A 9,813-nucleotide genomic window follows, 5' to 3' on the forward strand; every position below is an offset into this window, starting at 1 on the left:
TGGGTAAGTTCCAGCAAAGCAGAACTAAAGATCATAAGTGATCATTTGCTGCTCTTGTTGTGTTTATGCAAATGAACAGGATAAATTAAAACTGGACTTAATGCAGTCCCTTTAATGACAAGGAGGGTAATCTGAGGGAGAAAAATTGCGATTCAAGGAAAATCACAATGCTCAGTGGTAGACTATAAAGTAATGCAGCTAACAATCTTTAAAGTTTCTTTTCATTTAAAGGTTGTTTTGATTTGAAAATTAAACTATGTCTGTGGTATAATCAAAGATGTTTAATTTATAGGCAAGAAGAATGTCAAATGCCTTGCAACTGGATGTCTTTCCTATAAGACAGTCCTAGAGATTTAGAGACTTGTATGTGGGTTATGTGACATAAATAAACATGTGTTTTCTGTTTTCAAAGGGCATAAGCCTACGATCTCATTACCTGAGTGATTTTCTGTACTTACAGGCGTCACTTAATCCTTTCTTCATCGCTGCCTCCTGAGACTCAATGGTTTGTCTGAACTAAGTGGCTTAGTTGGTGAAGAGTGGGGTGGTCTGTGGGCTTCACTTTAAAACTGGTTTCTCTTTTCTATCATGACTTGGACAGAAAGAACCCAGAGGTCTGAGAGGGGGAAAACCTAAACTATTTCCCTCAGTCCAAACTAAGTATAATGGGCAAAAGGGTTTTGAACAGGTGAGATGTACCTGGCACACCTACCTCCAAAGAAGCCCTTCTTCTTCCCTAATGTGGGACACTGAAAAATTAATACCTGCCTTTTGTCATCTAGTGTTATTATGGATTGAATGATGTCCTTAAACCCTGTTGCCAAATCTGTTGCTCTCAGAATACAAGGATGCCAGCCTGTTAAATCAAGCATGCCGTTGTCCGGGGACAGCCAACCAACCTGGAGTCTGCATGATCCTTCCCCGTGTGGGAAGGCCACCCTGCCCTCCACACCCCCACTCTTAGTAGGGATTTCTGGATTCAAGTGTATGTAGGACAAAGACCATGTCCAGCTTGAAGCAGCTAGAGGAGCTCGAGACCTTCGCCCATTGTCCTTTATAAGATTATAAAGGGTCTTAAGTCTGAGAGGGAGGGATTGTTATTTTTTATTGTTAAAATAATTATTTATTTATTTATTTATTTTAAAAAAAGAAGAATATATGAAAGGGTGAGGCAGGAGAGCTTGTATGTATGACCCATGGGCATGGACTTGGGGAGGGGGATTGTTGGGGGAGGGGGTTGCTGGACGGAGGGGAGCAAAAGGGAAAAATTGGAACAATTGTAACAATATAATCAATAAAATATACTTATAAAAAATAAATAAATAAAAAGAAAAAAAACAAATGAGAATGAAACAAAAGAAAAAATAATCATTTAAAATTAAATGTAATAAAATTCTTCTGGGCATTATTTCTACACTAAAACTGGCATTTGCATACTTAGTTACTACTTTTACTAGAGTAAATATTTTAGCTCAATAATTCTTAACCGGAAAGTGTATTTAAGGAAGAGTAGCCACCACCACAAGCGTGCTGGGTGGCATCATAAGAGTCGACTGGATTCTGACATGTTGGGTTATTGAGGAATGCACAATTTTAGAGAAATATATTGAATAGTATAATTTTATATCCATATAAAAATCTAAAATAAAAATAGTGAGATATCACCTCATACTAATCAGAATGAGTATTATCAAAAAGTCAACAATCAGTATGTGTTGGTGAGGGTATGGAGAAAAGAAAATGCTTGTGCACTGCTGTTGGGGTTGCAATTTGGTGCAGCCACTCTGGAAGCTGGTATGAAGATTCCTCAAAAACTTAAAAAATATATATACTACACAACCCAGCTATCCTACCTGTGTGTAATTTATCCAGATAAAATGAAAGCACTAATTTGAAAACACATATGCATCCCTATGTTTATTGCAGCTTTAAAAAAATATCCAAGATATCGAAGCAATCTAGATGTCCATGAACAGATGAATGGATTAAAGATATGGTGTTACATATCATAAATATTACACTGCAATAAAAAAGAATGAAATTTTTCCATTTGCAACAACATGGCTAGATCTAGGTTATTTTGCTAAGTTGAATAAGTCATGGAGAGAAAGATAAATGCTTTATAGTTTTACTTATATGTGGAATCTAAAAAAAATTAAAAACAAACAAAAATAAACAAATAATACAAAAAAAGAAAACCCTCAAAAGAATAGTGACCAAAGGCATGGTTTCCAGAGGGAGGAGTGGTGCAATGGGTAAAAAGGGAAAGGGGGATATAGTTTATAATTTTTTGATAAGTTTGTGTGATGACAGGAAATTATTAGAATTAGTGTGATAATTACATTATAAGGTATAAAAGATACGAAATCATTATACTGCACACCTAAAACTAGTATAAACAGCATAATACTGTATACCAACTAAAACTAGATTTTAAATTATTAAAAATAAATAATAAAATAAAATAAACTATAGAAAGCAGATCTGAACATAATCTTCTAGTCAACTAAGTGAGCCAACTTCAAAACCTCATTTTACAACCTCTTTGCCCTTTCTCATTAGTACATGTCTCTGTCTATGTCCTTTGAGAAGCACAGGCCAAGTAGAGTTTAATGTGTAAGAGATTTATTAAGCAAATGCCTGTTAAGAATACACTAAAGGGGGTGGGATTGCCGCGGGAGGGGGGTGCTGGACAGAGGGAAGCAAAGGGGGAAAATGGAACTATTGTAACAATATAATCAATAAAATATACTTAAAAATAAATAAAAATTAGAAAAAAGAATAAGGTGAAACAGATGCTATAGGCAGGATGAGTAGGAAGGCTCTCAGGCTGCAGCTTCATTTTATTTGTGTCATGACAGTGTAGAAATAGTTGGGTTCTAGCATCCTACAGAAATAGGCCAGTATTAGCACTTCTGCAGTACTGGTTATTCCTGGGAGTTACCTGCTGGAAGCATAGTGTTGTCATGAACACATTTGTGGATCTAAAATGCAGGCAGTTGGGGCTAGTTGGCATTCATGAACCCTGTAACATGTTATTTTTTTAAAACTGGTTTGAGAGAGAGAGGATGTGTTGGCTAAAAAGTTCATATTGTTTATTTCTGTAAAATAAAAGACACATTTTTTATTTTCAACAATCACTTTATGGAATTGGATATTGTGAGTGTGTCAGCTAACTCCCATGTGGTAGAACATTTATTGTTCTCAGTTAATGTCTTGATTTAATCGCTATCAACTTCAACTGGTCTACCAGGCCATCAAGCATCATCCAGCAAGAAATCTCCAGCATAAAAGTTTGCAAACCACTTTTAACACATTCAGTTAGTCACAACACCTTCTCCGTACACAGCACAAAATTTCGTATGCTTTTCAGCTGTTTTTACCTTCCTTGAAATAATAAAGCACAATGTGCTGAAAATGTTGCATATTTTCTTCCATCTTCAGTATTAAAATGGCTATACAAAAATTCACCAGTTTTGGTAAGTTTTTTTTTTAAATGCATGCTGATATAACAGCTGTCACAATACAATCTAATAAGATATTTTGAACGAAGTTAAGGGCTACTAGATCCATCCTATGGAAAAACTTAATGAACTTTCTGACCAACCATATATCTGAGACTTCTAACAGTCAGTGTTCTTAATTACAAGCAAACAGATAAACTGCCTGCTTCAAGGTGAAAACAAATCATTGAGGAGATGGAATAATGGAAATCAGAATGAGTAGAAGTTTGGGAAAGCAAGACAAGAGCAAGCAAAATGGAGCCTGGAAAGGCATACATGACCATCTCTCTGAGCATCAGACTTAGTAGCTTGCATGGGCAACACCACTAATGCTGGACACTGTACGAGAGTATGCTGGCTTTCAAGCCACCTCCACTGGATTCTAGAGAGTGAATATTGCTGTTCCCACCTCAAAAGATGCTCCACTCTTTCCTGTTGAGTGAAACATAGGTATCTGTACTATTCAGTGTCTATATAGTGGGATATAGACTTTACCTTCCACCAATTTCAGTAATATGAGACATTTCTTAATAGAAAGTATTTTCAGACCTTTAGATCACGGAGTAATAAGAATCATTTCAATTCAACATTGTGGACATTTTTCTCCCAAAAATATTTCCAATATAACATGTTATTTTCTAGTACAAACAAAAATACACTCTCTCCTCAACTCTAAAGTATATCAGTTATTTCTGATCCAAATCTTTATTCTCTTTTATGTCACTTTATGGTCATATCCCAATATACTATAATCGATAAGCTAAAATGTAAATTTAACCATCACCTAAACTGTGTACAAATCAGCAGAGAGACTAGAGAATATTTTAATATAAATGTAAACTTTGTTAAAATATAGTTATAATTATTAACACACCATAGATTTAAAAATATGGGTAGCTATTACTGATGCCCTTACTAATTCTTATTTTCAGGCAACAGTGAATATTTATGAGCTCAATTCACTCTACTTTATTTCTCATTAATGATAAATCATGGTTTATATCACTCTTCCCAATTTTATTCCAATATTAATTCTTATCATTTTCAATATATACCTAGATAAGCTCAATGCTTTGGTTTCTTAGTTATTTGAACTACTACTCTTGTCTAATGATCTTGTCCTGCAATCTCTCTAATATTCATAAGTCTCTCAATCCCATGGTTATACTCTAGACCTTGTCATTACCAATAACAACAAAACTTTCATAACCTCAGTTACAAGCATTCTACTCTCTGAATACTGCCTATTATCTTCTTGGTTACTGTTTCTTGTGGCATGGCTGATCTCTACAACTTGTCTATACTTGAAGTTATCAATAATAGTCCAGATAACAGTTGCTCTGGTTAGTTGGATCTCAGAGTAGAAACAAGTACTAAAGTTCCCACCAACCCATGTTGTATATACATGTTATCTTCTTATTGTTTTGATACCTGCTAGGTAAGTTTCTACCCTAAGGCCATAACACTAAGTGCAAAATTTAATAAGATATAATCTTTTAATGTGTAATCAATATTTTGTAAATTATTTGTTAGACTGAATAACATAGGCTATTTTGACTGAAAAGTAAGTTGTCTCCTCTAAGTGCAATGTGATGTAACAAACTATTAACATACATGAAAATGGTCTAAAGGCCTGGTAATAGAGAAGATGCTAGAAGTTTGGATGATGGATTATCCAAGTTTGGTCATGGTAAAATATTTGACTTAATGAAATGTAGTTTAAGGAGCAGATGTTGGGAAGCAGAATGTTATTAGTGTATATTGGTTACTATTGGCACTGACAAGAGAGAGATGACTTCAGAAAATAATTAACTCATTCATCAGTAAGTACAAAGAGGACAAGTACACTAATAAGTGACAATTATGTGACAATTTTTCCATTCTGCCCTTCCATCCCCTACCCAACCAGAAAAAAACAAACAAACAAACAAAAAAAACCTGAAAAGTCTTGTTTACAAAGATCAAATCAAGGTATGAACTTTGCATTTATTATTTTTCCTCCAGAAATGTATTTAGGTATAAATGAAAGACAATAATTTGCATATTATCAAAGTATATAAAGATCCAGTTTGACATATGTATACAATCCAATAAACCACTGCCACAAACAGGAATATGAACAATGTCAATACCCACAAAAAATTTTTCCTCGTGCTTTTTATGATCCATCCCTCCTTTACTCCCTTGCCTGATAACTGCTGACCTGCTTCCTATCTCTTTTAAAACTAATGAATGGATTAAAGTGTCTAAGAGCAAAGATCAAGTTAAGATTGTAGAGCCTACTTGAACTTATAACTTTTCAAATGTACAGAATGCCTCAGGGAAGAGAATAGTATGTGGCTTTCCCACTAAAGTATAAAAAGTTCAAGATAGCTGGAAAGAAATAGAAAAAAAAAAGACACATGAGTTAGCAATCAAAGAAATGTAGAGAATGTATCTCAAAAAATATTGCATCTTGTTTTTAGCACATTGAAGATATTGAAATTAAGAAGAACAAAACCTTTGGAATTTTGAAAGAATTGTACTTTCTAAAGGACAGCAGTCTTCACAGTTTGAGAATAAAAATGAACTATTGAGCTTCTAACCTTGAATATTCAGAAAGCAGGGTGAGTAATCTGCTATTAAGGAGAACTTGGTCTCCTTTAATTTCCAGAAGCAGAATCAAAGATTAACCAAGGATCATTCCCAACATCTGCCTTGAAAAATATTAGAAATCACTATGGTAATGCTTCAGTGGTTTATTGGTAAATGTTTAACAACCAGCTCTCTGGAGAAAAAATAATCCTGTGTTATGTTCCATTTTAGGAAACTGAAGGTGAGTAAGTAGGGCTTTCAACAGTGGAGGTGGTCAAATCAGTCTTGGTGAGGTAAAGTTTCTTTTGATAAACTGCCGAATGGCCTCTATTTTGTCAGCATGGCCACTTTTTTTTTTTCCCCTTAAAAACTCAGCAAGCACTGAGGTTTTAGGGGAAGTTGAATAATGACATCCTTAGAATATGTCATTCTGTTCTCATAAATATTAAGAATCTTCTCCACACTGCATGCCTTTTTATTTCAAAATGTGTAAAAAGATTCTTCTTTTGTTTTGTCATTCAAACTGCTAAATTCAGCAGGTACCTTTCCAGACATGTTAGATTGAAAATTCATCATATGCAGTGATATCACTGCAGGTTTCTTTCTCAACATTCCATTTCCTTTCATTTGAATGGCTTTGAGGCTGTGAAATGACTAAGGTCTGAAATATGGGTAAAATCATTTGTAACCCTTGGCAACTCAAGCCTAACTTCTTTAATTGTCAAACATTGGAATATTTTTTTGGATACAGAAATTAAAGTAGAAACTTCATAAAATATCCATATATTTTAGTCCTAGGGGCACTATGGTTAAGTTCCTCATGCTAAGATTTGTTATAGGTTAGAGAATTTGATCATTATTTTGAGCTTGCTGCCCAATATCTTAACTCTGACAGTAAAATATTCTACAATATTTGTCATTCTGGGATAGAACCATTTTCATGAAGTATTTTTCATCTCTACTGCCACACCCACTGAAGCATTTAGCTATAAGAAACTGCCACAACAAAAGTTAATTTCCTAATGCTTTGGTGAAATGACAGTCTATGTGTGTAAAAAGAAAAATATAGCAGTAAAATAGTTGTGTTATATATTATAATCCATTCCAATAATCTCTTATTTGTATTTACCACATCATTCTAAGGATTTTATGATAATTCAGTCTTGTTTTAACTCCTCACAGTGAGCCAACCAAAAAGCAATTAGAAGTTACTTAGATTATTACATTAAACTCAGACTGTCTGATAAATGCCTCTATATCATGGTTCCTTAATCTTGGAACAATTGACATTTTGGGCCCGAAAACTCTTTTATAGGGAATTACCCTTCTTCATTTTAAGATACCTAGCAACAGCCTTGGCCTCTACCCACCTGATGCCAATTATATCCTCCCCAAGTTTTGATTACTAAAAAATGTCTGCAGGCTTTGCCAATTGTCCTCTTAAGGGACAAATTGCTTCTGAATGAGAAGTACTAAATGAAATTAATACATTCTGCCAAAACCATTTTATTTTTTACTGTTTGGTCATGCATTGTTTAAAAAATATGTATATATGTATATATCTACATATATTATTAGCATGCTGAAACATGCATAGAATATGACTCTATACATCCAAGGGATAGTGGAAGTGGGGCTTGAGTTTTGGCTTCCTTTTGACAGATAACTTTCTGAAATAAGGCTATCCAGGACCATCAATCCAGACAAAGATATCTAACAAGATGTCTATGGCAGATAGGGAAGTTTTAGTGAGCAATGAAAACACAAGAACTTATTCACTTGTTTATGTTCTAACTTACATATCACATAAAATTTACCATCTTAATCATTTTAAATATACAGTTCAGTAGTATTGCATATATTCAAAATATTTTGTAACCATCACAACCATCCATCTCTATAACTCTTTTCATATAGTAAAATTGAAATCATATACCCATTAAATAAAGACTTTCCATTGTCCCCTCCCTATAGGCCTTGACAACCACCATTCTACTTTCTGTATCTATGATTTTGACCTCTCTAAGTACAATACTTAATACAGGAAAAATACAATATATTTATTTTGGTAACTGGTTTATTTCACTTAGAATGTCTGCAGGGTTCATTCATATCGTAGTATTTGCCAGCATTTTCTTCTTTTTAAAAACTAAATAGCTCTGGCTGGTGTGGCTCAGTGAATTGAGCATCAGCTTGCAAACCAAAGGGTCGCAGGTTTGATTCCCAGTCAGGGCACATGATTGGGTTGCAGGACAGGTCCCCAGTTGAGGTCGTGTGAGAGACAACCACACATTAATGTTTCTCTCCTTCTCTTTCTCTTTCCTTTTTACTCTCTCTAAAAATAAATAAACTTAAAAAAACTAAATTTTATATATGTACACACACACATATACACACATATATACATATACACATATACATATGTGTGTGCATATATACCACATTTAGCTAATGTTTTAATCCATCAATGATCACAGAGTTGCTGTTAAATTGTAGCTATTGGTAGTGATGTTGTTATGAACATGTGTACAGGTATCTTTTTGAGACCATGGTTTTAATTCGTTTGGTTACATACCCAGAAGTAGAATTGCCAGATCATGTTAATTCCATTTTTAATTTTTTGAAGACTTGCCACACTGTTTTCCACAGCAGTTGTACCATTTTGTGTTTCTACCCATAGTGCACAAGTGTCCCAATTTTTTCACATCTCATTAACAGTTGATATTTTCAAAATTGTTTTAGTAGTAGCCATCCTAATAGGGCTGAAATTATATCTTATTAAAGATGATATGCATTTTCCTAATGATTAGTGACATTGAACATCTTTTCACATGCTTTTTGGTCATTTGTATTTCTCTTTGGAGAAAAATCTATTCAAGTTTTTTGTTCATTTTTGAACTGGGTTTGTTTTTTGTTGTTGAATTTTAGGTGTTCCCTACATATTCTGAATATTTATCCCTTATTAGCTATATGATTTAAAAATATTTCTGCCCACTCTAGGGACTTTTTTTTACCTCTGCTGATGTTGTCTTTTGATACATATATATATATATATTTTATTTTCATTAAGTACAACTTGTCTATTTTTCTTCTGTTTCCCTGTGTCTTTGGTGTTATATCCAATAAAGTATTGTCAAATCTAATGTTGTCAAAGTTTTGCCTATGTGTTCCTCTAAGAGTTTTATAGTTTTAAGTGTTAAATTTAGATTTTTAAATTGACTTTAAGATATTTTTCTAATATTGTGTTAGATAGGGTCCAAATCCATTCTTTTCTATATGAGTATTCAGTTTTTCCAACACCTTTTGTTGAAAAGACTGTCTTTTCCCCATTGAATGGTCTTGGCACTTATCAAAAATAATTTGATTAAATATGTGAAGATTTATTTTGGGGCTTTTTCTTTCTATTCTGTTGATCTGTATGGCTGAATTTATGCTATTATCACACTATTCTGATAACTATAACTTTGTAATTTTTATAACATTATGGCTTTATAGTTTGGAAATGAGGACATGTAAGGCCCCCTGATTTTTCTTTTTAAATATTACTTTGGCTATTCAGGATCCCTTGAGATACCATATGAACTTTGGAATGGGTTTTTCTATCTTGGAAAAAAATAATGACATTTTGTTAAGGGTTGCATTTCATCTATAGATCACTTTGGATAGTGTAAACATATTAGCAACATTAAGTCTTCCAACACACAAACATGGATTTATGTTGATTTATTTATATCCT

This window comes from Furipterus horrens, unplaced genomic scaffold (assembly GCF_987537825.1).
Source record: "Furipterus horrens unplaced genomic scaffold, mFurHor1.1.pri manual_scaffold_1, whole genome shotgun sequence".
NCBI lineage: Eukaryota > Metazoa > Chordata > Mammalia > Chiroptera > Furipteridae > Furipterus > Furipterus horrens.